The sequence below is a fragment of the Larimichthys crocea genome, chromosome XII (assembly GCF_000972845.2).
Source record: "Larimichthys crocea isolate SSNF chromosome XII, L_crocea_2.0, whole genome shotgun sequence".
NCBI classification, from domain to species: domain Eukaryota; kingdom Metazoa; phylum Chordata; class Actinopteri; family Sciaenidae; genus Larimichthys; species Larimichthys crocea.
The window spans coordinates 4,405,781-4,415,169 of record NC_040022.1 but is presented as its reverse complement, the minus strand read 5'-3'; the positions used below and the strand labels follow the sequence as shown (position 1 = coordinate 4,415,169).

At 41.3% G+C, this 9,389-nt stretch overlaps 1 protein-coding gene across 6 annotated transcripts in view; it reads left to right on the top strand.

Moving 5' to 3' along the window:
- hoxb3a (homeobox B3a) overlaps nt 1-9,389 on the top strand; it is a 48,996-nt gene that overhangs the window by 16,139 nt on the left and 23,468 nt on the right. For 3 of the 6 annotated variants that reach the window (XM_019257036.2, XM_019257037.2, XM_027285261.1), the window contains exon 2: nt 9,229-9,295. The exons of 1 other annotated variant lie outside the window; for it this stretch is intronic. The gene's annotated coding sequence lies outside the window, so the exon portion shown is untranslated. Of the gene's footprint in view, nt 1-7,640; nt 7,829-9,228; nt 9,296-9,389 lie in introns of those variants that run through there. 2 more of the 6 variants (XM_027285262.1, XM_027285259.1) reach the window with 2 other exon arrangements.

Sequence of the window (9,389 nt, the reverse complement as noted above, 5' to 3'; positions counted from 1 at the left end):
ATCCCACGCGCTCCGCCGCTCGACATGTCATTAATTATCTGTTGTGTGACCGTGGTCTCTCTCCCGAACTCAGCAGAGGCATCCGGGGTGTGCCCGCGTGCGAGCTTATAGCTAGCCAAAAACTTTTTTTTTTTGTGTGTGTGTGTTGTGTGTGTGTGTGTGTGTGGTGTTGTGTGTGTGTGTGTTGTGTGTGTGTGTGTGTGTGTGTGTGTGTGTAAAAGCAGCTGAAGACAGATGCCTTAGAATAGGTAACAGACAAGAGGGCGAGAGGGTCTCTCTCTCTGTCCTCTCTCTCTCTATAAGTTACGTGCTGCATGTAGTGCGTTGGACAGAGGTGTGTGTGTGTGGTGTGTGTGTTGTGTGTGTGTGTGTGTGTGTGTGTGTGTGTGTGTGTGTGTGTGTGTGTGTCCACACATGCAGAATGAGTCGTAGTGAGCCAGGGACCTGACGGCTAGGTGTAAAGAAAAGATGCATGTTGGCCACGCTGTGATTTATGATAGTTGTGAAAAGATTGCTTACTCAAGAGCCTCCTCTTCTTTCTCTCTTTCCCTCTCTCCTATCCACAAATTGTCATGTCCCCCTCCATCCAGCCATCACCTCCACCTTCCACCCAACACACAACATCCACAAATGGTCCTAGAAAAAACGATTCCTCTTCTAATCAGATGGAAGCAAAAGCAGGCAAATGGGGTAAATAATAAATAAATAATGTGTCAGCAGAACAGTTTCAGTTTTTCTTCCATAATGACTCTAATCCAGCTTTAAACTGACTCATGTGTGAGGTTTCTTATCGTTGTAGCAGCCACATTTAATGGAAGATTTGAGGAGCAACACAGGAGTGAAATCAAACCATGTGGAATGAAGGGAACTTATGTCCAAACCAATACAAAATATACATGCATGTTAAATGTCATTTTCATTTAAATCTCCTTTACTTTGAATGACTTCACTATTTTAAAATCATTTTGTTCTGTCTGTTTTCGCTTAATTTTCTTTCTTCATAGATATAGGCCCACATTTATCTTCGATCTGTTTTTTTTTCATTGCTGCATTTTACTATTTGTTAAATATTATTGCATCAGCACAGGAAAGAAAAAAAAACAGCATCTACCAAAAAATATATAAAAAATAAATAAATGTGCTGCATAGCACATTTGGCACTTTTCATTCCAGGTGGAAGCACCATTTGCTTCACAGCGGTGTAAAGCTAAAACATGAAGTCAACACAATTACAAAACACACATTAATAATGCACGCAGGTTAAAAAATCCTAAGATAAAAAAAGTCAAATATGAGTATGGAGTCTGTTTTTCAATATAAATACGTCTTTTTCAAATTCGTTACCCAAATAGAGAAAAAAAATAAATTTGAACACAGATCTGCTTAGTTCGATGAACACTAGAATAGAATAGAAAAGAATAGAGTAACCTCTTCCTCGTCAGTTTCCATGGCAACAAGCCCTGTTGGTGGGATGGTGGTGCAGAAGTCTCAGCAGGAGAGAGTTCAACAGAGGGAGTGTGTGTGTGTGTGTGTGTGTGTGTGTGTGTGTGTGTGTGTGTGTAAAAGCAGCTGAAGACAGATGCCTCAGAATAGGTAACAGACAAGAGGGCGAGAGGGTCTCTCTCTCCCCCTCTCTCTCTCTCTATAAGTTTACGTGCTGCATGTAGTGCGTTGGACAGAGGTGTGTGTGTGTGTGTGTGTGTGTGTGTGTGTGTGTGTGTGTGTGTGTGTGTGTGTGTGCGTGTGTGTGACACATGCAGAATGAGTCGTAGTGAGCCAGGGACCTGACGGCTAGGTGTAAAGAAAAGATGCATGTTGGCCACGCTGTGATTTATGATAGTGTGAAAAGATTGCTTACTCAAGAAGCCTCCTCTTTCTTTCTCTCTTTCCCTCTCTCCTATCCACAAATTGTCATGTCCCCCTCCATCCAGCCATCCAGCCATCCACCTCCACCTTCCACCCAACACACAACAAATCCACAAATGGTCCTAGAAAAACAGATTCCTCTTCTAATCAGATGGAAGCAAAAGCAGGCAAAGTGGGGTATAAATAAATAAATAAATGTGTCAGCAGAACAGTTTCAGTTTTTCTTCCATAATGACTCTAATCCAGCTTTAATCTGACTCATGTGTGGGGTTTCTTATCGTTGTAGCAGCCACATTTAATGGAAGATTTGAGGAGCAACACAGGAGTGAAATCAAATCATGTGATTGGAGGAACTTATGTCCAAACCAATACAAAATATACATGCATGATTAAATGTCATTTTACTCATTTAAATCTCCTTTACTTTGAGATGACTTCGCTATTTTAAAATCATTTTGTTCGGTCTGTTTTCAGCTTAATTTTCTTTCTATAGCTATAGGCCAACATTTATCTTCAGATCTGTTTTTTTTTTCATTGCTGCATATTTACTATGTGTTTAATATTATTGCATCAGCACAGGAAGAAAAAAAACAGCATCTACCAAAAAAATATTTAAAAAAAATAAAATAAAATGTGCCTGCAAAATAGCACATTTGGCACTTTTCATTCCAGGTGGAAGCACCATTTGCTTCACAGAGCGTGTAAAGCTAAAACATGAAGTCAACACAATTACAAAACACACATTAATAATGCACGCAGGTTAAAAAATCATTAAGATAAAATAAAGTCAAATAACCGAGTATGGAGTCTGTTTTACAATATAAATACGTCTTTATTTCAAATTCTTTACCCAAATTTAAAAAAAAACAATTTGAACACAGATCTGCTGATGTTAGGATGAATGTTGAAAGATCACTTCTCTTTATGAATTCTGTTTAGTTTTTCATTGTTTTTTTCAACTCTAAATGGCAAAATCATCATTGTTTAAAAGCTACAAATGATCACTGCATGCAAAGAGTTCTGAACCCGGTGACCCAGATCTCCCAAAAAGATCCTGAGATAGATCTAAGAGGTCACGACATGATTTATGCAAACGAAAATGTATTTATTATTCTTTATGTATTCATTTCAGGTCTTCAGTGAACCAAAAATTTTAAGAAATATTTAAATAAAAATGACTTGTTGAATTATTCTCCAACCATGTCATATAAGCTGTGACTTAAGAGGTCGCACAAGTCATTTCTTCATGTTACGGGCAGGTTTGGAGCCTGTGCTCTTTATGTATGTATGTTTCATCAGGTAATAGTCTCCTCTGGAAGCCTGACCTTGGCGGTTTTGACTCACTTCCGGGTATAGAGACTTTAAAGTCATGAAAAACCCACAGCAACTCCAACACGGCTGTGATTTAATTGATTTTTTCATACATCACTGACAAACTATGGGCAAAACACCAATCAGAGTAAAATAGTGGGGGCAAGCACGCCTAACGCTGTGGCAGTGTATAAAGGCTGACAGCTCTGGCCCAGATCCATACAGACGCTTTCTCCTGCTGTAACAGGTTTAATAGCTGGCCTGTCTGCTGCTGGGCCAAGTGGCCTGATTATATTACAATCACTGGCTTCTTTTTCTGATCCATGTGTCATAAGAGGAGCATGTTGTTAGGAAATGGATACAGGCCTGTTGTAGTCGTGCAGGTTGTTAAACACTCAGCTTAATGAGGCCTCAAAGCTATATAATAACAACTTAGGAAAATCCATTTTTAAGGCAATGCCAAACCACAAATAACTACAGATACATATCACTGAGTGTCCCTGAGTGGACTGCAGGAAATTATCCTTATGTTTTTAAAAATTTTTGACCAGTTACAGTGACTTTACCTTCTTGAAATTCAACATCCATCATCGTTCTGTCATGGATGACAAAACCCCTGAAAAAGACGCTCAGTCAGCGTACTGAGGAGGACAGCCATGCTACTTTAATCCTGAGGAACACACAGAACATGACTCTACAGCAGCTAACTCAGTGCTAACACGGCTAACATCCCCTCTGCAGCTCACTGAGGACTTTAACCAAAGGCCCTGCTGTGTCCTGTGACCAGACTAACCCTTCAGACCACCAGAACCTTTCATTCATCAGAAACTTTTACAGAAACCTTTGTGAGGTTTCAGAAATCTTTTTTTTTAAATCACACACACAAATCACTTTAGCTTTTTTTAATTGATGAGTTATGGAAACGTTTTAGTATTTAGGCAAGAGAAGAAAACACGCCGACACCGTCTGAGCTTTGGAATAATTCAATACATATTTAAATCAACTTTATTCTAGCATCAGAGCCAGGACAGGAATCAAACGTGTCCTCTACAAACCCTTCCTTTCATGATTTCTATCTAACACACACACACACACACACACGAACACACGCACACGAGCAGTCACATCCATCCCTGTTCTTCCAGTGCCTGACAGACTTGGTGAGCTTGGCACTTTTCATGGCCCAGGAGCAGAAAGGGCAATTTGATCCCCCCCTCCCACTCCTCACCCCTTCCTCTAAACTCCCCCCAAACACACTCACCCTCTCTCTCCCTCTCTCTCTCTCTCCTTCTCTCTCTCTCTATCTATCCTGGCGTCAGGCCTTTTCTTTGAGTTGGAGGTTAAAGATTAGCATCTCTGATAAAGATTAACTCTCTGTCAAAGGAAGGCGCTGATGACATGAGTTTCTGGTTCAGGACTGTGGGGCTCTTCGGGGGGTGATGGCTGACCCTGCCTGCAGCAAGAGAGGAGGGTTAAAATGTTGTGCTCAGTGCATAAGATAAGCTGTAATATAAGACAGGAATGCAACACGGTTGGTTGGTTAAGTTTTGGGCAGGTGATTTTGGCCAGCGTTAGGGTACGCGTAGAAAAAAAGACTCCTAAAAAACGAGCAATAAAATTAGATTTGGTTTTTGCTAAAGTATAACAAAGATTGTGCAAATAAATCATTTTAATTTCAAAGAACGTTTTTTAGCTTATCGCCCGCCTCTTGATCTTAACTTGCTGAAGTTCAGCTGTGATGGTTATTTAATTTGATCCTGGCAAACTCTTCTGAGGCCATGAATTGGAAACTTTGGTAAATATGTCCTCTTCGGCAGAAGCCTGTGGCTTTGACATGCTTCAAAAAGCTCTTTTGTGCACGGGATCAGTGTAATGCCTCAGTTATGTGTCTACAGCCAGAAGCAACAGACTTTATAAGTAGAAGATTTGTTCCGATTTCACGAGCCTGAATGAAAAGAATGTGTTCACCAAATAAGTGGATGCATATCACGACGGCAGACGATGCCATTTCTTTGGACATGCTTCACTTCCCAGCCTGGTGCACAACAGATGTAAAGCTGTTAGATGTAACTGAGAAATGGCAGCTTTTGGAAATGTGGTTGCACACACCCATGGAGGTTATGTAATTTAGACCGGGTTTGTGAAATGAATAGCCTGCAACGTGTACTCAAAGTGTTCCCCATGAGCGCACGTTGGTTCATTCCACAAACCTTTAGAATGGCATGAATTAAGAAAATGATTGTCTTGTGGTGGAGACGTTTCAAAACAAAGTTACTGAGCTGTCAGCGCCTAGAAGTTTGGTAAAGAATCACTGTAGCTTTGATTTGTACAGGCATGCATATGTGATAACTGCTAACACAGGTAACTGTGTGGGAACACCAAACCCAAAAAAAGCCACACTTTAATTACACTAACCTGAAGGAACGTTTAAGGTCTCCCTCTTTCATCTACCAACTGAAAAATGGTGTTGAAACTGGTGTGTCATCTGCCCCGGAGCAAGAGGGGAGGAGATGAAATGTTTTTGCAGTGTTGGTTTGTCGTCGCTTGCCCATTTGGTGTGGCTGTGTCGCCTGTGTTAGTGATGATGCTGCATGACCGTTCAACCTCATTGCACTTCAAGGAAAGCTTCGAATGGACTCAATGAAAAATGTCCTTTTGGCACAAGAAGTTTGGATACTGAGTGATCTTTTAGGGGAGGTGAATGGTGATAGGTGGCATAAAATGTTTGAAATTTCTAGTACACTCTGTTAAACACAGACTTTTGAATACAAGCTGACTTCTTGTAAGTTCATTTAAAGCCAAACTAGTCTAACTTATTTGTAATGTGATGTCAGCCCAAGAATGTGCAAGTTTACGTGTGTTTACAGTGTGCAAATGTTTGCACATGTAAACCAGTGTGTGTCTAAATAGCGCTCGTGCTCTAAACAGGTTTACTTGTACAACTTTGAAGCGGGACTAATCCTCCAAACAAAATTAAATTCTAACCGTGGAGATCATTTGAGAAGATGTAAGAGGCCAGAAGCCTTCTGACGTTGCAGTAAATTAGGTCAAAAAAGCGAAAAATTGGATACACGTGGGGGAATGTGTTCAACAAATAGGTTGTTTGTTTGCATGTTCACCTGTGCACTAAAATATAACACTGCATTTCAGTCAATCACAAGCAAACTGGTATTAATAATTAAAGAAACATTGTTTAAAGGCTGCAAATTAACATATTTTGGTTAAGAATCTTGCTGTCAGGCAACTAAAAGTTAAATAGTATTTCCTGCAAATCCTGTCCAAGTTAAAAGGTTACAGGTTTATGGAGTCACTCCTAAAATAGTTCATGAAAAAGGGATTCTGTGACTCTTAGCCAGCAAGTTAATCATTAAAGAAGTGAGCTATTGCTGCTCCGGGTCAAAGGTCACTTTTGGAGAGCTGTGCACCAATAGATGAGTGTGTGAGTGCCTCTGTAGTGGATTAATACCACAGTACTTTTTTAAATTTTATTTTATTTATTCATTTAAAGTATGTAAAGTGACAGCTGTGTGGTTGTACTCTGTAACGTCTAATGTTCTGACATTTTTCGCTCAAGTTAACTTGGACACACCAAAGCTGTTTGTTTATATTCAGCACAGACTTTAATATACAGACTGTGTGTGTGTGTTTTTTTTTGTTTTTAAATATGTGTGTGTGTGTGTGGTAGGGGGGGTTGGCTGAGGCAAGCCGGTGACGGCACCACCAGACCAGGCCAGAGATAAGAGCAGAACATAGTGATAAAGTTTGTTCAGATCATGTGAGACTTTAAAATGAAGCTGCAGCAGAAAACAGCAGCAGCGTCCATCAACATCACCTAACACACACACACACACACACACACACACACACACACACACCTCGACCAGTAAATAAAGGAAGAAGTGATAGTTGGAGTATGGAAATTAGTTCTCGCTCTGACCCTTTTTAAGTGTTTAATGCATTAACCTATAAAATGTTTGAAAGTGTTTGATACTGTAAGATATAATGACACAGAAAAGCCAGATAAATATAATATGACTGTTCAGAAACATTCAAAACAAATAGAACATTTTAAAAGCTGCTGAAACTGACTAAATATACTTTGACACTTTGTCTTTGTGTCCTTCGCCTGCTCTGAGTCTGAACCTGCTGTTCACTCACTTCACATTCATCCTGGTAAATTGTTCACAGGCAGCCTCTTTGTTGCCTCCACCTACAGAGTGTTGCTGCTCTCTCTGCATCCTTAATTTCAAACTTTCTCTTCCTCCAACCTGAGAAAAACATTCTGTTTAATTTGGATTCAGAATCAGGAGCAACTGATTCCATCTGAATATCCCCCCTGCTCCTCCACCTCCACCTCCTCCTCTCTCTCCCTCTCTCTCTCTCTCTCTTTCTCCGTCTGCCTCCTCTTCCACTCAAAATTTGGCTCATCAGCTGTTCTGGGGCTCTGGAGGCGGCCTCCTCCCTTTGTCTCGGCCTATGGGCTAGCTGGCTAAGCTAGTCGGCCCCTGCATCACTTTCTGGGCAACTTTAGACTAGTCCACTCCTGCTCCTGCGTGGCTCCCAAATTTTCGACTGACCTGAAAGGGGGGACACAGGGGAGGAAAACCCCGGCTGCTGCAGCGATGGGGATGGACGGCAGCCAGAGCTGTGCGTGAGTGCATGGACGGAAACAATAAATAACTCTATGGTGGTTGTAGGAGTAGTAGTAGTAGTAGGAGTAGTAGTGGTGATGATGGTGGTGGTGGTGGTGCAGGCTGGTACGGGGAGGTCGGGGGATCCTTGCTTTTGATTTATGTGCTTGGGTGAAGCTGTCAGGAGGAGAAACAGAAGCAGAAGCGAGAGGCACAGATTTTATTCCAGCACTTTAATAACATACAAGAGGCGCCATGCAACAACACGGACACATCTCCATCCTGCTGCTTTTGGAGGCTTATCGCACAGTTTTAAGCGTTTGTTTTCGGCACTGATCGGCCGGGATGAGCTGCTCCAGCTCTGGCTGCTCACATGAGGACAAGCGGCCAATGAGGCTAACTGTTGTCGGGGATGTGTGCGCTCTCTCTCTGGATGATGCTCGGGTTATTTATGGGCCTCGTGGATGCTGAGCCGCTGGGAAACAGCTGTTCGCCTTATGGGGCTTCTACTTTTCGTTTGCTTCTCATTTGTTTTGTTTTTGTTGTTTTTTTTTCTCTTCTCTCCCCCACCTCTCCTCTCTCTCATCGGGCCGTTTGCTGTTTCTTCTGACTTTTTTCTTTTTTTTTCTGATCGTGATTTTTATGGATTTGCTCAGTGTTAATTCAAATAGTTTCTTTCTGTGTTGACGTTGAGGCTGTAAATTATGTTTTTATGATAATTCCTATTAAGATGAATGAGATCAGGATTTAGACGCAGCCCATGTTGTTCGTTCCTGGTTTTCGATGTTGACTCGTGGCTCTTTATGTGTCATTAGTGCATCAATTAAAATGTAGCTCCTTTTTTAAAGATATAAAGGTGTTTGTAATATTTATATTTTATTATTTGTTCTATATTTTTTTAGGATTAGACTGTTTTAATTACCATTATCTTCTTCAATTTATTCATGGATCATTTTATGGACATTTTCGATTCTTCCCATCTCTCCATTACGACTTTTACGCGCAGCACTGATGGGAAGTAGCGCCATATTTCCTCGTTAAATGTTAGAGTTTCCCCAACAGCAGCACTTCAGACATTTCCACCCTTCTTTAAGCACAGGGAAACATGGTAAATATAATAGGATGTGTAATATGATCACCAGAATCAATAACATCTCAGATGACTCCCACCCAGCCTTCATCCTTCTCTCCGCTCTTATTACTTTTATTCCGGGATTTCACCGGGAATAATTTAAGGTCACCTGTCAGCGGCTGCTCCTGTCCCAGCCGCTCGATGAGACTACAAGAGGTCTGTGCTCTGTATCGGATTTTACCAAGACCTTTTGATTCCATATCTGTATCTCTTTTCTTTCCTATCTTTTCCTCCCACCTCTCCACCCCTCTATCTCTCCCCCCTCTCTCTCTTCTGCATATTCTGCAGTTCCTAGGAGCTTTCTGGAAGCCGCTTTCTTCCATCAAAACATCACGAAATAAGAGGAAATCTTTCGGTGAGTGCTGCTGTTTCGCTTCATTTTTTTCCACTTTGTGTTACAAGGGTGTTTTTGAGTGCATGTGTGCGCAATTGGAGCGTGGAGAATGTGG